Below are 19,480 nucleotides of genomic sequence, written 5' to 3'. Positions count from 1 at the left end.
TGGTCCAAGGTTCGGTCCCAGATGGATAAGTCCCAGTAGGTCTCTGGCTCAGTTCACAAACACAAGTGTGTGTGTCTGTGTGTCTGTGTGTCTGTGTGTCTGTGTGTGTGTGTGTGTGTGTGTGTGTGTGTGTGTGCCTGTGTGTGTGTGTGTGTGCCTGTGTGTGTGTGCCTGTGTGTGTGTGCCTGTGTGTGTGTGCCTGTGTGTGTGTGTCTGTGTGTGTGTGTGTGTGTGTGTGTGTGTCTGTGTGTGTGTGTCTGTGTGTGTGTGTCTGTGTGTCTTTGTGTGTGTGTGTGTGTGTGTGTGTCTTTGTGTGTGTGTGTGTGTGTGTCTCTGTGTGTGTGTCTGCTTCGGTGTAATGTGCACTGCATGATGCTGTGGCTGCCCGCATGCATGGAGGCAGAGTGAATAGAAGACCGATTGGTGCTTCTCTCAGGGTAAACCATGGCAGGTGACTTTCTCATATCCTGCGGCAGCTGGAGAATACAGGGTATGCTTCTGTTTTTTGTCGGGTGCGGTTTGGGATGCAGTTTGTCCTTTCTCTGAGTTGATGGGAGTACCGGAGCCCAATCCCTGTCTGATCTGCTCTATTTCGAGTTGCTGCGGGATTGGAGATCTGTGATGGATGGTTTTATTTTATTTAAAGAGGAGAAATAAAAAAGAGAATTGTGCTTTATTTCCTGGTCGACCTGCATGTTCTCAGTAAGTTATTTCCTCTTATCTCAGTGAAACAGTATGAGAAGGACTGGAGCAGTTTCTCAGCAGTGGCAAATTGCCAGACAGAACAAAGATGATGAGCGACACTGGAGGTGGAAGGATCACGAGGGTCAGCGCTTACCGTGCTGTGTGGCAGTGACACAGGCAGTGTTTGTTTGTCTGTCCGGGATGGGACGTGGGATGGGTGTATGGATGTACAATGTCTGTCCTGGGATGGGTTTATGGATGTACAGTATCTGTCCTGGGTTGGGACGTGGGATGGGTTTATGGATGTACAGTGTCTGTCCTGGGATGGGACGTGGGATGGGTTTACGGATGTACAGTATCTGTCCTGGGATGGGACGTGGGATGGGTTTACGGATGTACAGTATCTGTCCTGGGTTGGGACGTGGGATGGGTGTACGGATGTACAGTGTCTGTCCTGGGATGGGACGTGGGATGGGTTTACGGATGTACAGTATCTGTCCTGGGATGGGACGTGGGATGGGTTTACGGATGTCCAGTGTCTGTCCTGGGATGGGACGTGGGATGGGTTTACGGATGTAGAGTGTCTGTCCTGGGATGGGACGTGGGATGGGTTTACGGATGTACAGTGTCTGTCCTGGGATGGGACGTGGGATGGGTTTACGGATGTACAGTGTCTGTCCTGGGATGGGACGTGGGATGGGTGTACGGATGTACAGTGTCTGTCCTGGGATGGGACGTGGGATGGGTGTACGGATGTACAGTGTCTGTCCTGGGATGGGACGTGGGATGAGTTTACGGATGTACAGTGTCTGTCCTGGGATGGGACGTGGGATGGGTGTACGGATGGACAGTGTCTGTCCTGGGATGGGACGTGGGATGGGTGTACGGATGGACAGTGTCTGTCCTGGGATGGGAAGTGGGATGGGTTTACGGATGTACAGTGTCTGTCCGGGATGGGACGTGGGATGAGTTTACGGATGTACAGTGTCTGTCCTGGGATGGGACGTGGGATGGGTGTACGGATGTACAGTGTCTGTCCTGGGATGGGACGTGGGATGGGTGTACGGATGTACAGTGTCTGTCCTGGGATGGGACGTGGGATGGGTGTACGGATGTACAGTGTCTGTCCTGGGATGGGACGTGGGATGGGTTTACGGATGTACAGTGTCTGTCCTGGGATGGGACGTGGGATGGGTGTACGGATGTACAGTGTCTGTCTTGGGATGGGACGTGGGATGGGTTTACGGATGTACAGTGTCTGTCTTGGGATGAGTCGTGGGATGGGTATACGAATGTACAGTGTCTGTCCTGGGATGGACGTGGGATGGGTATACGGATGTACAGTGTCTGTCCTGGGATGGGACGTGGGATGGGTGTATGGATGTACAGTGTCTGTCCTGGGATGGGACGGTATGATGGGTTTAAGGATGTACAGTGTCTGTCTTGGGATGGGACGTATGATGGGTTTAAGGATGTACAGTGTCTGTCCTGGGATGGGACATGGGATGGGTGTATGGATATACAGTGTCTATCCTGGTATGGGACGTGGGATGGGTTTATGGATGTACAGTGCTTATCCTGGGATGGGACATGGGGATGGGTTGATGATTGTATATTGTGTGTCCTGGGATGGACACAGCATGGGTTAATGGATGTGCCGTGTTTATCCTAGGATGGGATGTAGGGTTAACTGTATGGATGTATTCTGTCTGGGATACGGGTTAGGACATGGGGATGGGTTTATGATGTATATTCCCCTAGGATGGGACATGAGGTTGTGTTTCTAGATGTACATTGTTTATTCTGGGATGGGACATGGGATGGGTTTATGTATGTACAGTGTTTATTCTGGGATGGGAGATGGGATGGGTTTATGATGTACATTTCCCTTGGATGGGATGTGAGGTTGAGTTTATGGATGTACAGTGTTTATCCTGGGATGGGACATGGGATGGGTTTATGGATGTACATTGATTATCCTGGAATTTGTCATAGGATGGGTTTATGGATGTACAGTGTTTATCCTGGGATGGAACATGGGATGGTTTTATGGATGTACAGTGTTTATCCTGGGATGGGACATGGGTTGGGTTTATGGATGTAGATTGATTATCCTGGGATGGGACATAGGATGGGTTTATGGATGTACAGTGTTTATCCTGGGATGGAACATGGGATGGGTTTATGGATGTACAGTGTTTATCCTGGGATGGGACATGGGTTGGGTTTATGGATGTAGATTGATTATCCTGGGATGGGACATAGGATGGGTTTATGGATGTACATTGATTATCCTGGGATGGGTCATGGGATGAGTTTATGGATGTACATTGATTATTCTGGGATGGGACATGGGATGGGTGTACGGATGTACAGTGTCTGTCCTGGGATGGGACATGGGATGGGTGTACGGATGTACAGTGTCTGTCCTGGGATGGGACATGGGATGGGTGTACGGATGTACAGTGTCTGTCCTGGGATGGGACATGGGATGGGTGTACGGATGTACAGTGTCTGTCCTGGGATGGGACTTGGGATGGGTGTACGGATGTACAGTGTCTGTCCTGGGATGGGACTTGGGATGGGTGTACGGATGTACAGTGTCTGTCCTGGGATGGGACGTGGGATGGGTTTACGGATGTACAGTGTCTGTCCTGGGATGGGACGTGGGATGGGTTTACGGATGTACAGTGTCTGTCCTGGGATGGGACGTGGGATGGGTGTACGGATGTACAGTGTCTGTCCTGGGATGGGACGTGGGATGGGTTTACGGATGTACAGTGTCTGTCTTGGGATGAGTCGTGGGATGGGTATACGAATGTACAGTGTCTGTCCTGGGATGGGACGTGGGATGGGTTTATGGATGTACAGTGTCTGTCCTGGGATGGGACGTGGGATGGGTGTATGGATGTACAGTGTCTGTCCTGGGATGGGACGTGGGTTGGGTTTATGGATGTAGATTGATTATCCTGGGATGGGACATAGGATGGGTTTATGGATGTAGATTGATTATCCTGGGATGGGTCATGGGATGAGTTTATGGATGTACATTGATTATTCTGGGATGGGACATGGGATGGGTTTATGGATGTACAGTGTTTATCCTGGGATGGGACATGGGATGGGTTTATGGATGTACAGTATTTATCCTGGGATGGGACATGGGATGGGTTTATGGATGTACAGTGTTTATTCTGGGATGGGCGATGGGATGGGTTTATGATGTACATTGATTATCCTGGGATGGGATGTGAGGTTGAGTTTATGGATGTACAGTGTTTATCCTGGGATGGGGCATGGTTTATGAATGTAGATTGATTATCCTGGGATGGGACATGGGATGGGTTTATGGATGTACAGTGTTTATCCTGGGATGGGATGTGGGGATGGGTTTATGGATGTACAGTGTTTATCCTGGGATGGGACATGGGATGGGTTTATGGATGTACAGTGTTTATCCTGGGATGGGACATGGGATGGGTTTATGGATGTACAGTGTTTATCCTGGGATGGGACATGGGATGGGTTTATGGATGTACAGTGTTTATCCTGGATGGGACATGGGATGGGTTTATGGATGTACAATGTTTATCCTGGGATGGGGTATGGGATGGGTTTATGGATGTACTTTGATTATCCTGGGATGGGGCATGGGATGGGTTTATGGATGTACAGTGTTTATCCTGGGATGGGACATGGGATGGGTTTATGGATGTACAGTGTTTATCCTGGGATGGGACATGGGATGGGTTTATGGATGTACAGTGTTTATCCTGGGATGGGACATGGGATGGGTTTATGGATGTACAGTGTTTATCCTGGGATAGGATGTGGGGATGGCTGTATGGATGTATTCTGTCTGGGACATGGGTTGGGACGAGGGGATGGGTTTATGATGCAAATACCCATGGGATGGATAAATGGATGTACACTGTCTGATCTGCATTTCAGCTCATTTACTGATGCTTTACCTACTTGATGGAGGTGCTTAGCCTGTGCAATGTTTGCAGGAGCTGAAGGTCTTGGGAAGAGCCTGTGGTGATATCATACTGCTTGGTAGAGGCTGGAGTTGCGATAATTGCTTTACATTCTGCCATTATCGTGCTTGGCCATTTGTTTCTTTCAGGGTTGGCAGCTTATTTAATATCCGGGCTGATATCAGCCACTTAATGAATCTGCCAGTCAGGATGTGCTGGAGGAGGGTGAGTGCCTGTGCATTGTGAATGCTAGGAATGACTCACTCACTACTTGTGTGTACTGAGAGGGAGGACAGTCTGCCATCCTGCTGGGAGAACAGTCCCACACATTTCTCTACTCACTTTTCTTCCTTGCTCTTTGCTTTCTTTTAACCTCTTTCTTGTCTCGTCAGGGATCTATCATGCACAGTCTCTTTCCTTTACTGCTTCCCATTCAGCTCTTATACAAGGGGCCTCTTTCCTCCCTGCAAGTGACTGCGCAACACTTGTCACTGTGTAAGGGTTACAAATCTCTTTCCGTGCTGCAGTGCATGATCCCAAGCCCACCCCGGAAGTCAGGATGGCACCTGCATCTAGAAATGCTTCCTACTGCTGTGCCCCTGTCCTCCTGTTAGCGAGCTTCAGGGTCTGCAATCCCTAGAAATGAGCAGAGAATGAGTAACGAGACCTGGGATGGGTGCAGGGATGTCAGGATAACATTTTGTCTGCTGCTGCAGCACAAGTTTTATTTATTTATTTATTTATTTAAGGTTTTTATATACCGGCAATCATGAAAACATATCTTGCTGGTTTACATAAAACGGGAGTGCAGTATATACATCAAACTAGAACTGTGGTGACCGAAGGTACAGTTACATTTAACAAGGGTAGCAGAACTTGGAGAAAGGAGGAAGAGAGAGGAAAGAATAGAGATGGTTAAACAATATACAAATTAAATGCTATATACAAAAGGCATGGTTAAGGGCTGAGTGTTTTGAGGAGTCATTACAAGTGTAAGCGAACTCTGAATGATAGGAGAGACCTAAATGCCACTAGGAAAAGCCCTCATCACACACACTGCCCCCTCTGTGGGGATGCGCTCCATGGCATCGGTGGCACTGTGAGGATGTGCTCTGTGGCATCAGTGGCACTGTGGGGATGTGCTCCACGGCATCAGTGGCACTGTGAGGATGTGCTCTGTGGGGATGCACTTTGTGGAGATGTGTTCCATGGTATCAGTGGCACTATGAGGATGTGCTCTGTGGCATCAGTGGCACTGTGAGGATGTGCTCTGTGGCATCAGTGGCACTGTGGGGATGTGCTCCGTGGCATCAGTGGCACTGTGAGGATGTGCTCTGTGGCATCAGTGGCACTGTGAGGATGTGCTCTGTGGCATCAGTGGCACTGTGAGGATGTGCTCTGTGGGGATGCGCTGCACGGCATCAGTGGACCTGTGGGGATGCACTTTGTGGATTTGTGCTCCATGGCATCAGTGGACCTGTGGGGATGCACTTTGTGGATTTGTGCTCCACGGCATCAGTGGCACTGTGGGGATGCACTTTGTGGATTTGTGCTCCACAGCATCAGTGGCACTGTGAGGATGTGCTCTGTGGGGATGTGCTCCACGGCATCAGTGGCACTGTGAGGATGTGCTCTGTGGGGATGCGCTGCATGTCATCGGTGGCACTGTGGGGATACACTTTGTGGAGATGTGCTCCACTGCATCGGTGGCACTGTGAGGATGTGTTCTGTGGGGATGTGCTCCACGGCATCGGTGGCACTGTGAGGATGTGCTCCACGACATCGGTGGCATGGTGGGGATGCGCTACATGGCATCGGTGGCACTGTGGGGATGCACTGTGTGGAGATGTGCTCCATGGCATCGGTGGCACTGTGGGGATGCACTCCACGGCATCAGTGGCACTGTGAGGATGTGCTCTGTGGGGATGCGCTCCACGGCATCAGTGGCACTGTGAGGATGTGCTCTGTGGGGATGCGCTGCATGGCATCGGTGGCACTGTGGGGATGCACTTTGTGGAGATGTGCTCCATGGCATCGGTGGCACTGTGAGGATGTGCTCTGTGGGGATGCACTTTGTGGAGATGTGTTCCATGGTATCAGTGGCACTATGAGGATGTGCTCTGTGGCATCAGTGGCACTGTGAGGATGTGCTCTGTGGCATCAGTGGCACTGTGGGGATGTGCTCCGTGGCATCAGTGGCACTGTGGGGATGTGCTCTGTGGCATCAGTGGCACTGTGAGGATGTGCTCTGTGGGGATGCGCTGCACGGCATCAGTGGACCTGTGGGGATGCACTTTGTGGATTTGTGCTCCATGGCATCAGTGGACCTGTGGGGATGCACTTTGTGGATTTGTGCTCCATGGCATCAGTGGACCTGTGGGGATGCACTTTGTGGATTTGTGCTCCACGGCATCAGTGGCACTGTGGGGATGCACTTTGTGGATTTGTGCTCCACAGCATCAGTGGCACTGTGAGGATGTGCTCTGTGGGGATGTGCTCCACGGCATCAGTGGCACTGTGAGGATGTGCTCTGTGGGATGCGCTGCATGTCATCGGTGGCACTGTGGGGATACACTTTGTGGAGATGTGCTCCACTGCATCGGTGGCACTGTGAGGATGTGTTCTGTGGGGATGTGCTCCACGGCATCGGTGGCACTGTGAGGATGTGCTCCACGACATCGGTGGCATGGTGGGGATGCGCTACATGGCATCGGTGGCACTGTGGGGATGCACTGTGTGGAGATGTGCTCCATGGCATCGGTGGCACTGTGGGGATGCACTCCACGGCATCAGTGGCACTGTGAGGATGTGCTCTGTGGGGATGCGATGCATGGCATCAGTGGCACTGTGGGGATGCACTTTGTGGAGATGTGCTCCATGTCATCAGTGGCACTGTGAGGATGTGCTCTGTGGGGATGCGCTGCATGGCATCGGTGGCACTGTGGGGATGCACTTTGTGGATTTGTGGTCCACGGCATCAGTGGCACTGTGAGGATGTGCTCTGTGGGGATGCGCTCCACGGCATCGGTGGACCTATGAGGATGTGCTCTGTGGGGATGTGCTCCACGGCATCGGTGGACCTGTGAGGATGTGCTCTGTGGGGATGTGCTCCACGGCATCGGTGGACCTGTGGGGATGTGCTCCATGGCATCAGTGGCACTGTGGGGATGTGCTTCATGGCATCGGTGGACCTGTGGGGATGCACTTTGTGGATTTGTGCTCCATGGCATCAGTGGCACTGTGGGGATGTGCTCCATGGCATCGGTGGCACTGTGAGGATGCGCTCTGTGGGGATGTGCTCCATGGCATCAGTGGCACTGTGGGGATGCACTTTGTGGGGATGTGCTCCATGGCATCAGTGACACACTGAGGATGTGCTCTGTGGGGATGTGCTCCATGGCATCAGTGGCACTGTGGGGATGTGCTCTGTGGGGATGCGCTCCATGGCATCAGTGGCTCTGTGGGGATGCGCTCCATGGCATCAGTGGCACTGTGAGGATGCGCTCTGTGGGGATGTGCTCCATGGCATCAGTGGCACTGTGGGGATGTGCTCCATGGCATCAGTGGCACTGTGAGGATGTGCTCTGTGGGGATGTGCTCCATGGCATCCGTGGCACTGTGGGGATGTGCTCTGTGGGGATGTGCTCCATGGCATCAGTGGCACTGTGAGGATGCGCTCTGTGGGGATGTGCTCCATGGCATCAGTGGCACTGTGGGGATGCGCTCTGTGGGGATGCGCTCCACGGCATCAGTGGCACTGTGGGGATGTGCTCCGTGGGGATGTGCTCCATGGCATCGGTGGCACTGTGGGGATGTGCTCCATGGCATCAGTGGCACTGTGAGGATGTGCTCTGTGGGGATGTGCTCCATGGCATCAGTGGCACTGTGGGGATGTGCTCTGTGAGGATGTGCTCCATGGCATCAGTGGCACTGTGGGGATGTGCTCTGTGGGGATGTGCTCCATGGCATCGGTGGCACTGTGGGGATGTGCTTCAATGCATTGCTGGCTTGCGGCAGCCCTTTCAGATTCAAATAACTTTATTGGCATGACAGTGTTACATGTTGCCAAAATATTATAAAGAAAAATTAAAATAAAAGGGTAGAAAATAAGGGAAAAATTGCAAACTATTAATGTTCCAAAGTTCTCAGTGACAACTTGTCTTGCTTCCAGGCAGGAGCTCGTCCCGAGAGGATAATAAGATGAGATTGACTTTGGAGTGGAGATGGAGCCCACTGCTGCTCAAGGGCAGAGCACGAGGGTGGGAAGACAGGATGGAGGAGTTGGAAGGCTTATGGCTCCTGAATATTTTGCTGCTATGGAGGGCGGCAGTCTGTCAGCTCCAGTGTGTGGCATTTGATTGCCCTGTTCACACAGCTCTTTCTGTGAAGTCCAGGGGGAGGGGGAGCAACAGCTGGGGGTGGGGGCAGACAAGGAGGAGGAAGGGGAGGATGCCAGGAAACGTTGCAGGAAGAGTTGGGCTCCTGAGCGAGGGAAGGAAGATGCAGTAAGAGGGATGCGGCCCAGGCAGAGCGCAGTGCCGGGAGCTTTAGGATTATAAAGCCATGCAAATACCAAGGAGCGGGGGCACGTTCTGTCCGTGTCTACCCCTGGCCCTTCTTGGAGCAAACGCAGCATTCAGGTTCACGATCCGTCCTTGTGGTTTAAAACTTGCAGACCTGTAAAGGGTATGAGTGCCTTGTACCCAGGAGCTTGTGGCTACTGCCCAGAGAAGCAGCCTGGCCCGTCACACGGAAAGCACTCCTGGGCAGGGGGCATGGATTTCTGCCCCCGAGGAGCACGCTTTGTATCCCGGCTAAGAGTGCGGGTGCTGTTTACCTGCAAAAATAAGAACTAATCAATACCAGTAATAACTGTAAAATAAAATGACAGTGCGCAGAAGGCAGGATAAGAGAGCAGTTCCCAGGTTCCTGGCCTGGTGGCAGGAATCTGCAGATTTTGCTATTACTTCTCCTCTTTTCCCAGGATTAGACTGAGATTTTTTTCCTGCTCTCTCATCTTCAGGAAATGTGCAGCTCTGAGCTCTCTGGAGTTTGGAAATGCATTGCTCTTTCTCTTGCGCTGCATTGCACGCTGAGTCTCTTTCTTGGTTTCCATTTCAGTTTCTGCCGACATGTTTCTATTTCTAATTTAGAAATCTAGAATCATGATGGCAGAAAAAGACATTTACTCTGCCCACTCCCGCCGACATCCCCTGCGCTGGTCCCATGCTTTCTGGATTTCAGATCCTGCCCTTGTCTCCACCACCTCTACTGGGAGACTGCCATGCACCCCCCACCCTCTCCGTAAAGAAATATTTCTGTTCATTACTCCTCTCACCCTCATTCCAGAGCCTCCCATGCACTGATATCTTGGAGGGATTTCAATGTCCCTATCCCACATTTCCTATAAGGTGCACATGTTTAGATCTCTAAGTCTATCTCCGAATGCTTTAGTACAATAGGGGGCAGCATCACCTCCCTTTTCCTGCTGACCAGTCCTCTCCCTATGCAGCCCAAGCATCGTTCATCAGATAGGATCTCCCCCACTTCCCTCTCAGAAGAACTTCATCCCTTATGATGTGCAGCAGGTTCATCCCTTATGATGTGCAGCAGGTTCATCCCTTATGATGTGCAGCAGGTTCATCCCTTATGATGTGCAGCCGGTTCATCCCTTATGATGTGCAGCAGGTTCATCCCTTATGATGTGCAGCCGGTTCATTCCGTTTTTGCAGCCCAAACGTACAACTCTGCATTTTTCAGTGTTAAATTTTAGACCATTCCTCAAGCTTTACTAGGTCCCTCCTCATGTCTTCTGCACCTTCCTGGGATGTCTGCCTTGTGGAGATTTTGCTATCATCGGCCAAAAGACAAAACTTTGTGGGCTTCTTCTGGGTCTGGCCAGCACCTCCTGGTCTGTGGCTGCTTGTGTTATTCCAGCACGTTGCACAAGCTGCAACATCACGACGTGGAGCCCTCTGAGCCCATGAAAATCCTGAGGGAGGGACTCCCTGGCAGGGCAAGCACAGGTGTAGGCCTTAGGCGCCAGCAGACTGGGAGCTTGTGGTGCTGTGACTGGGAGCACCTCTCTCCTGAGGGTATCAGAGTAACGTGTTACGAGTCTTTAGGCAGCGTGTCAATCAGCTGTGTCTTCCCTAAGCCTGTCTGCTTGCATGAACAGCTGGCTGGATTATAAACTTCCACAGAAGCAAATGAAGTGTAAAATGCAGGCATGAGATATTGTAGGAAGTTTAAATATTTTCCTTCTTTTTTCTTCTTTATACCATTAGACTTCATGTCTATCGGGTGAGAGGTTGCAATTCCAGCAGTGGCCAGAAGGTGTCGGTATAATGGGAGAAGAGATGCTAACTTTGGCCCAGTGCTTTCCTCCTGCTCCTATGGGTTCCTTTCAGTCGTAACTGGGGCTGGGATCTGTTACTATGAGTCTTCGCTCACAATTACCCTGGGGTTTCCCCCTCTATTTTATATCCCTCTTCTACTTCTACCATAGTGACAATCCTAAGCCAGGGGCCACAGGCAGCAGCTCCCTCCAGAACCTGCCTAACATGCATCCTAAGTCTGGCCACTAGGGGTCATTGTTTGATAGCCAAAACTCTTTCCTCTTCACTGTCCTGGCTGGCCTGCGGGCAGGAATCAAATCCAGGTCCTCTGCATGATCACACGTGGCACTGCTGCTCAGCCACTGGGAGAGCTTACACTTGACCTGTGAACCTTCTGAATGACACTAAACTTTCTTCTGTCTAGAGTTCTTATACATGATTATGTTGAGGGAGGGTCACATAGGCCTTTGGCCACTGATGGGTGTGAAGTTTAGGGTTTCTTGGGCCCTTGGCCACTGATGTTGTGAAGAAACATAAAATGACGGCAGAAAAAGACCAATCGGTCCATCCAGTCTGCGCAGCAAGCTCCCACACTTATTTTCCCAGACTTATCTGGTTCACCGACCTCCAAGTTCAGGGCCTTTGTTGGTAACTGTTTGATTCAAGTTTCCTGCCATCCCCTGTCATTGATGCAGAGAGCAATGTTGGAGTTGCATCCAAGGTGAGCATAAGGCTTAATGGTTAAGGGTTGTAACCGCCGCATAAAGTAAGTTACCCCGATCCTTGTTTACCCAGACTACACAGATCTTTGCCTTGTTGGATGTTGTCTGAATGCAAATCCTCTCTTCCACATTTCCTCCTGCCGTTGAAGCAGAGAGCAACGCTGTATATGCATTCAAAGTGATGTATCAGGCTTAATTGGTTTAGGGTAGTAACCGCTGCAATAAGCAAGCTACCCCCACGCTTATTTGTTTACCCAGATTGTGACGTTCAGTCCGTGTTGGTTGTTGTCTGAATGCAAATCCTCTTTTCCACATTTCCCCTTGCCATTGAAGCAGAGAGCAATGTTGGAGTTGCATTAACCATGTGAAGGCTTATTGAGTAGTAATCATCAGGTAGTAGCCTCCACACCAACAAGCCACCCCCATGGCTCTTTTCTTCATTCCTGTCCTCTAGCCTTTATGGATCCTTTCTTCTGTCTAGAGTTCTTATACATGTACATGTTGAGGGAGGGTCACATAGGCCTTTGGCCACTAACAGGTGTGAGGTTTAGGGTTGGGCCCTTGGCCACTGACGTTGTGAAGATTGGGGTTACGTGGGCCTTGACCACTGGGTGTGAGGATTGGGGTTACATGTGCACTTGGCTCCTGTCAGGTCTGAGGGTTGGGGGTTACGTGGGCCTTGGTCACTGAAGGGTGTGAGGACTAGGGTTACGTGGACCTTGACCACTGATGGGTATGAGGATTGGGGTTACTTGTGCACTTGGCCCCTGACAGGTCTGAGGGTTGCAGATTACGTGGGCTCTTGGCCACTGATGTTGTGAAGATTGGGGTTATGAGGGCTTTGGCCACTGATGTTGTGAAGATTGGGGTTACGTGGGCCTTGGCCACTGAAGGGTGTGAGGACTTGGGGTTACATGGTCCCTTGACCACTGATGGGTGTGAGGGTTGGGGGTTACATGGGCTGTTGGCCACTGATGGGTGTGAGGACTAGGGTTACGTGGACCTTGACCACTGATGGGTGTGAGGATTGGGGTTACTTGTGCACTTGGCCCCTGACAGGTCTGAGGGTTGCAGATTGTGGGCTCTTGGCCACTGATGTTGTGAAGATTGGGGTTACGTGGGCCTTGGCCACTGAAGGGTGTGAGGACTGGGGTTACATGGTCCCTTGACCACTGATGGGTGTGAGGGTTGGGGGTTACGTGGGCTGTTGGCCGCTGACGGGTGTGAGGATTGTTTTTGCTGAGTTCAGTATTTCCCTGCAAGTGTTCCTGATAAAAAAGCAGCCAGAACCAATCCCTCTTTGACAGCAATGAAGCTTTTCAATTCATTGTCAGCAAAAGAAGATTAAAATAGATTGGCAACTGTCAGACGTGGTGCAGCCAATTGCTGCATAGATCAAGATGAATAAAGGCTGGAAAAGTGGTAGATGAGGAAAGGAAGCATCAGAACAGGAAACTGTGTTAGCAACACTAAATCTATTGCAGTCTGAGCTGTTGGTAGGTGATGAATGGAGATCTTTCCTTTCCTGTTTAGTAAAATTAGAAGCAATTCCTTGCCCGGATCACCTGTGCTCATTCCCTGCTGCCGCCTGGGTGCAGAGCCCAGCAGCTGTGCCTGCACTACAAGCAGTGGCCATCCCAGGTCTGACCACACTCATGATGGCTGTGCAAGTTGCTGCTTTCCTAGTGTGAGTAGCGTCAGAATGATCCTGGCCACCCTGTAAAAAAAGTAGAATTTTTAATTAAGGGCATCTGTGATGATTCATGAGGCAGCCTTCATGGGAGAATTATGAGAGAGTTCTGAACTTCCACACTAGAGAATGGTAAAGAAGTGGGGGACAGAGAGCTTCATTAATTTATTGCACCTATAGAAAGGAAATGAGGAGCCCTGGCAAGCTATAAATATTCATAATGCAGAGAGTAAGGGATGATGTCTGCTCCCCAGTCCCGGTCCCCAGGGGTTTTCAGTCATTCTAGATGAGGGTGAAGGACGGGGCAGCGTCCCATGCTCCTGAAGCCATAGGAAAGGAACGGAGGTCCATATCAAATGGAATTATTCACATCTTCTGTCCTTCAAGGCATCCTCTTAGATTTTAGTTTCTCTTACAGTAGTGTCCGGGCTATTAGGGCTTGGCCTCAAATGGGAGATGCATACGAGCGGCTAGGCCCAAGATGTGATGCTGGAAAGGAGCCAGACGAGAGGCCTAGAGCAGGGACACAGGAGGCCAGGCAGATAGCGCTTCTGCAAGGTGGGTGCCAAGGGACTGGGTGGGCCAGCACTGTGTGCCCTCCTGAGAGCTCGTTATCTGTGGGTCTCCAGTGCGCTCTTAAATCTAAGGATCCATGCTCTATGACTCCTTGGTGAGCCAGCAACCTCCCAGCCCACCATTCCCTGTCAGCCCTGATAAGTATAAACAGAAAGGCTTCTTATTGACTGCTGGGGTGGTAATGAATTAGGGGGCTTGAATACAAATCCTGCCTCTGCCACTGAGGCTGGCGCTTATCGTGGGCAAGTCATTTTATCTCCCATTGCCACAAGTTCCTAATTTATTAGGTTGTAAGCTCTCTTGGGTAGGGACTTTTTGTACCTAATTGAAATTTGTTGTAAAGGTCCAAGGACTGGTGCTCTGCTATTCCCAGAATAATAATGCGACCCCAGAAGGACTAAACTCTGTTCTTCGGAAAGCAGATAACACGAGAAGGGGAGATAGATTTGGGTTTTGGTGGAGTCTGGCAGCACTGCCATGACTGTTCATGCCCTCTTTCTTTCCTGGTGTTTCTTGGGTGATAAAAAATGTTAGTGTACAAAGCTGAGAGGTGAAAGGGTTCCACCCCCAAAAGTGCAATGTGATAGCTCTTCTGCCTCCCTCCACTTCCTGTAGAGAGGGGAGGTCTGACAGCTCCACGGATGCTGTGCTCTGCCACAGAGGAGCTGGCTGCATGCGCTTTGATGCTGCAGGGAGAAGGTGTACCTACCCCAGATCTTGTGGAAGAGGGGACAGGGGTCTAATGAGAAATCTGCATCCTGCTTTCCCTCCTGTATGCTGTACCGAAGCAATGCAAGACTACCCTGACGACATGCAGGCAAGAGTGAGGGGCTGGCGACATGCAGGCAAGAGTGAGGGGCTGGCGACATGCAGGCAAGAGTGAGGACGTGCAGGCAAGTGTGAGGGGCTGACGACATGCAGGCAAGAGTGAGGGGCTGGCGACATGCAGGCAAGAGTGAGGACGTGCAGGCAAGTGTGAGGGGCTGACGACATGCAGGCAAGAGTGAGGGGCTGGCGACATGCAGGCAAGAGTGACGACGTGCAGGCAAGTGTGAGGGGCTGACGACGTGCAGGCAAGTGTGAGGGGCTGACGACATGCAGGCAAGTGTGAGGGGCTGACGACATGCAGGCAAGTGTGAGGGGCTGACGACATGCAGGCAAGAGTGAGGACGTGCAGGCAAGAGTGAGGGGCTGACGACATGCAGGCAAGAGTGACGACATGCAGGCAAGAGTGAGGTGCGGACGACATGCAGGCAAGAGTGAGGGGCGGACGACATGCAGGCAAGAGTGAGGTGCGGACGACATGCAGGCAAGAGTGAGGGGCTGGCGACATGCAGGCAAGAGTGAGGTGTGAGGGGCTGGCGACATGCAGGCAAGAGTGAGGTGTGAGGGGCTGGCGACATGCAGGCAACAGTGTGGTGTGAGGGGCTGGCGACATGCAGGCAAGAGTGAGGTGTTGGATGCCTAGGTTCATTCCCACTCTTTCTACCAAAAGTTGAGCATCCAAGAAAAATTCTGCATTTGTTGAGGTCTTCATTATTTCATGAACATGAAGTGGTACTGTCAGGGTGGCTGCCAAACAAATAATCACTAAATACTTTGTAAAACCACATCTAGTTTTTAGTGCTTGTGTTGATATTCTCTGCGGCGCTTTCAAGCAGTAAATTTATAGGAGACCTTGTGTCTTCTGTCTGAAACAGGAGGAGGCAGGAAGAAGGGATTAGTCACTGGGAGGGTAGAAATGAGCAGGCTAAGAGAGGGATAGTGAGCGGAAAGACTTGCCGTGAAGCTAGGGGATATCTGCGGTTCCACCGAGATGGATATTAGGATGGGGTAGGGGAAGGACTTTTCTACTAGGATGAGGCTTGGGAGTTGGGGATGAGGACGAGTTTTGCTGGATGAGAGGGGGGAGAGTGCAGCTCTTCACTAGGGTGGGGTTTGGGATGAGGAGTTTTGCTGGATGAGAGGGGGGAGAGTGCAGCTCTTCACGAGGGTGGGGTTTGGGATGAGGATGAGTTTTGCTGGATGAGAGGGGGGAGAGTGCAGCTCTTCATGAGGGTGGGGTTTGGGATAAGGATGAGTTTTGCTGGATGAGAGGGGGGAGAGTGCAGCTCTTCACTAGGGTGGGGTTTGGGATGAGGATAGGCACTGCCTGATGAGAGGGGGGAGAGTGCAGCTCTTCACGAGGGTGGGGTTTGGGATGAGGATGAGTTTTGCTGGATGAGAGGGGGGAGAGTGCAGCTCTTCACGAGGGTGGGGTTTGGGATGAGGATGAGTTTTGCTGAATGAGAGGGGAGAGTGCAGCTCTTCACGAGGGTGGGGTTTGGGATGAGGAGGTGCACTGCCTGATGAGAGGGGGGAGAGTGCAGCTCTTCACTAGGGTGGGGTTTGGGATGAGGATGCGCACTGCCTGATGAGAGGGGGGAGAGTGCAGCTCTTCACTAGGGTGGGGTTTGGGATGAGGATGAGTTTTGCTGGATGAGGGGGAGAGTGCAGCTCTTCACTAGGGTGGGGTTTGGGATGAGGATGGGCACTGCCTGATGAGAGGGGGGGGAGTGCAGCTCTTCACTAGGGTGGGGTTTGGGATGAGGATGAGTTTTGCTGGATGAGAGGGGGGAGAGTGCAGCTCTTCACGAGGGTGGGGTTTGGGATGAGGATGAGTTTTGCTGGATGAGAGGGGGGAGAGTGCAGCTCTTCACTAGGGTGGGGTTTGGGATGAGGATGGGCACTGCCTGATGAGAGGGGGAGAGTGCAGCTCTTCACTAGGGTGGGGTTTGGGATAAGGATGAGTTTTGCTGGATGAGAGGGGGGGGAGTGCAGCTCTTCACTAGGGTGGGGTTTGGGATGAGGATGAGTTTTGCTGGATGAGAGGGGGGAGAGTGCAGCTCTTCACTAGGGTGGGGTTTGGGATAAGGATGAGTTTTGCTGGATGATAGGGGGGAGAGTGCAGCTCTTCACTAGGGTGGGGTTTGGGATAAGGATGAGTTTTGCTGGATGAGAGGGGGGAGAGGGCAGCTCTTCACTAGGGTGGGGTTTGGGATGAGGATGAGTTTTGCTGGATGAGAGGGGGGAGAGTGCAGCTCTTCACTAGGGTGGGGTTTGGGATGAGGATGGGCACTGCCTGATGAGAGGGGGGAGAGTGCAGCTCTTCACGAGGGTGGGGTTTGGGATGAGGATGGGCACTGCCTGATGAGAGGGGGGGAGTGCAGCACTTCACTAGGGTGGGGTTTGGGATGAGGATGAGTTTTGCTGGATGAGAGGGGGGAGAGTGCAGCTCTTCACTAGGGTGGGGTTTGGGATGAGGATGGGCACTGCCTGATGAGAGGGGGGAGAGTGCAGCTCTTCACGAGGGTGGGGTTTGGGATGAGGACGAGTTTTGCTGGATGAGAGGGGGTAGAGTGCAGCTCTTCACTAGGGTGGGGTTTGGGATGAGGATGAGTTTTGCTGGATGAGAGGGGGTAGAGTGCAGCTCTTCACTAGGGTGGGGTTTGGGATGAGGATGAGTTTTGCTGGATGAGAGGGGGGAGAGTGCAGCTCTTCACTAGGGTGGGGTTTGGGATGAGGATGAGTTTTGCTGGATGAGAGGGGGGAGAGTGCAGCTCTTCACTAGGGTGGGGTTTGGGATGAGGATGAGTTTTGCTGGATGAGAGGGGGGAGAGTGCGGCTCTTCACTAGGGTGGGGTTTGGGATGAGGATGGGCACTGCCTGATGAGAGGGGGAGAGGTCAGCTCTTCACGAGGGTGGGGTTTGGGATGAGGATGAGTTTGCTGGATGAGAGGGGGAGAGTGCAGCTCTTCACGAGGGTGGGGTTTGGGATGAGGATGAGTTTTGCTGGATGAGAGGGGGAGAGTGCAGCTCTTCACTAGGGTGTGGTTTGGGATGAGGATGGGCACTGCCTGATGAGAGGGGGGAGAGTGCAGCTCTTCACTAGGGTGGGGTTTGGGATAAGGATGAGTTTTGCTGGATGAGAGGGGAGGGAGTGCAGCTCTTCACTAGGGTGGGGTTTGGGATGAGGATGAGTTTTGCTGGATGAGAGGGGGGAGAGTGCAGCACTTCACTAGGGTGGGGTTTGGGATGAGGATGAGTTTTGCTGGATGAGAGGGGGGAGAGTGCAGCTCTTCACTAGGGTGTGGTTTGGGATGAGGATGGGCACTGCCTGATGAGAGGGGGAGAGTGCAGCTCTTCACTAGGGTGGGGTTTGGGATAAGGATGAGTTTTGCTGGATGAGAGGGGAGGGAGTGCAGCTCTTCACTAGGGTGGGGTTTGGGATGAGGACGAGTTTTGCTGGATGAGAGGGGGAGAGTGCAGCACTTCACTAGGGTGGGGTTTGGGATGAGGACGAGTTTTGCTGGATGAGAGGGGGGAGAGTGCAGCTCTTCACTAGGGTGGGGTTTGGGATAAGGATGAGTTTTGCTGGATGATAGGGGGGAGAGTGCAGCTCTTCACTAGGGTGGGGTTTGGGATAAGGATGAGTTTTGCTGGATGAGAGGGGGGAGAGTGCAGCTCTTCACTAGGGTGGGGTTTGGGATGAGGATGAGTTTTGCTGGATGAGAGGGGGGAGAGTGCAGCTCTTCACTAGGGTGGGGTTTGGGATGAGGATGGGCACTGCCTGATGAGAGGGGGGAGAGTGCAGCTCTTCACTAGGGTGGGGTTTGGGATGAGGATGAGTTTTGCTGGATGAGAGGGGGGGGGAGGGCAGCTCTTCACTAGGGTGGGGTTTGGGATGAGGATGAGTTTTGCTGGATGAGAGGGGGGAGAGGGCAGCTCTTCACTAGGGTGGGGTTTGGGATGAGGATGAGTTTTGCTGGATGAGAGGGGGAGAGTGCAGCTCTTCACTAGGGTGGGGTTTGGGATGAGGATGAGTTTTGCTGGATGAGAGGGGGGAGAGTGCAGCTCTTCACGAGGGTGGGGTTTGGGATGAGGATGAGTTTTGCTGGATGAGAGGGGGGAGAGTGCAGCTCTTCACGAGGGTGGGGTTTGCTGGATGTGCGAGGAGAGGGATGGTTGAGCTCCAGTCTCTATTTTGTACTGAATGGGAGGATTCTCCTCTCCTTTAATGAATTACATTCAGGCCAATAATCTCCAGAGGGTGCGATAAAGGTCATTAAAGTGAAATACAAGGGGGGTGCACGGTTGGCTCCAAGTGACTCTGCCTCCCTCTCAGCTGTAGGTGAGACTGGGGCACTTCTCCCGTTTGGCACAGGGACCCCGTGGGGTAGTATTAATGCTCCTTAACTTCCTGGGAGGGTAGGGCATGGGGTCTCTGCTTGCCCTGTGGTCGGCAGTAAGGTGAGAAGCCCCTCCTGGTACCCCAGACCCAGCTCAGGCTTTAATGAGCTCTGAAAGTGAATTCTTGTGCCGGGGACGCAGGTAGCAGCCCCCGCCAGCAGCCGTGAGCTCAGTAAATGCTCGCCAGGCCACTTCACCCTTCTCTTCCGGGTCTTTAGTTTTTACTTCTCCCAACTTCTTTTTACAATCTCCTTTGCAATGTTA

At 52.1% G+C, this 19,480-nt stretch overlaps 1 protein-coding gene across 8 annotated transcripts in view; it reads left to right on the top strand.

The window, feature by feature from the left end:
* ADGRB2 (adhesion G protein-coupled receptor B2) overlaps nucleotides 1-19,480 on the top strand; it is a 158,990-nt gene that overhangs the window by 6,787 nt on the left and 132,723 nt on the right. Inside the window, exon 1 of one of the 8 annotated variants that reach the window (XM_029619051.1) lies at nucleotides 336-490. The exons of the other annotated variants lie outside the window; for them this stretch is intronic. The gene's annotated coding sequence lies outside the window, so the exon portion shown is untranslated. Of the gene's footprint in view, nucleotides 1-335; nucleotides 491-19,480 lie in introns of those variants that run through there. 8 annotated transcript variants of the gene reach the window in all.

The sequence above is a fragment of the Rhinatrema bivittatum genome, chromosome 11 (genome assembly GCF_901001135.1).
Source record: "Rhinatrema bivittatum chromosome 11, aRhiBiv1.1, whole genome shotgun sequence".
In the NCBI taxonomy this organism is placed as follows: Eukaryota; Metazoa; Chordata; class Amphibia; order Gymnophiona; family Rhinatrematidae; genus Rhinatrema; species Rhinatrema bivittatum.
Note: the sequence above shows the minus strand (reverse complement) of the source record. Positions and strands in the feature narration are given on the sequence as shown.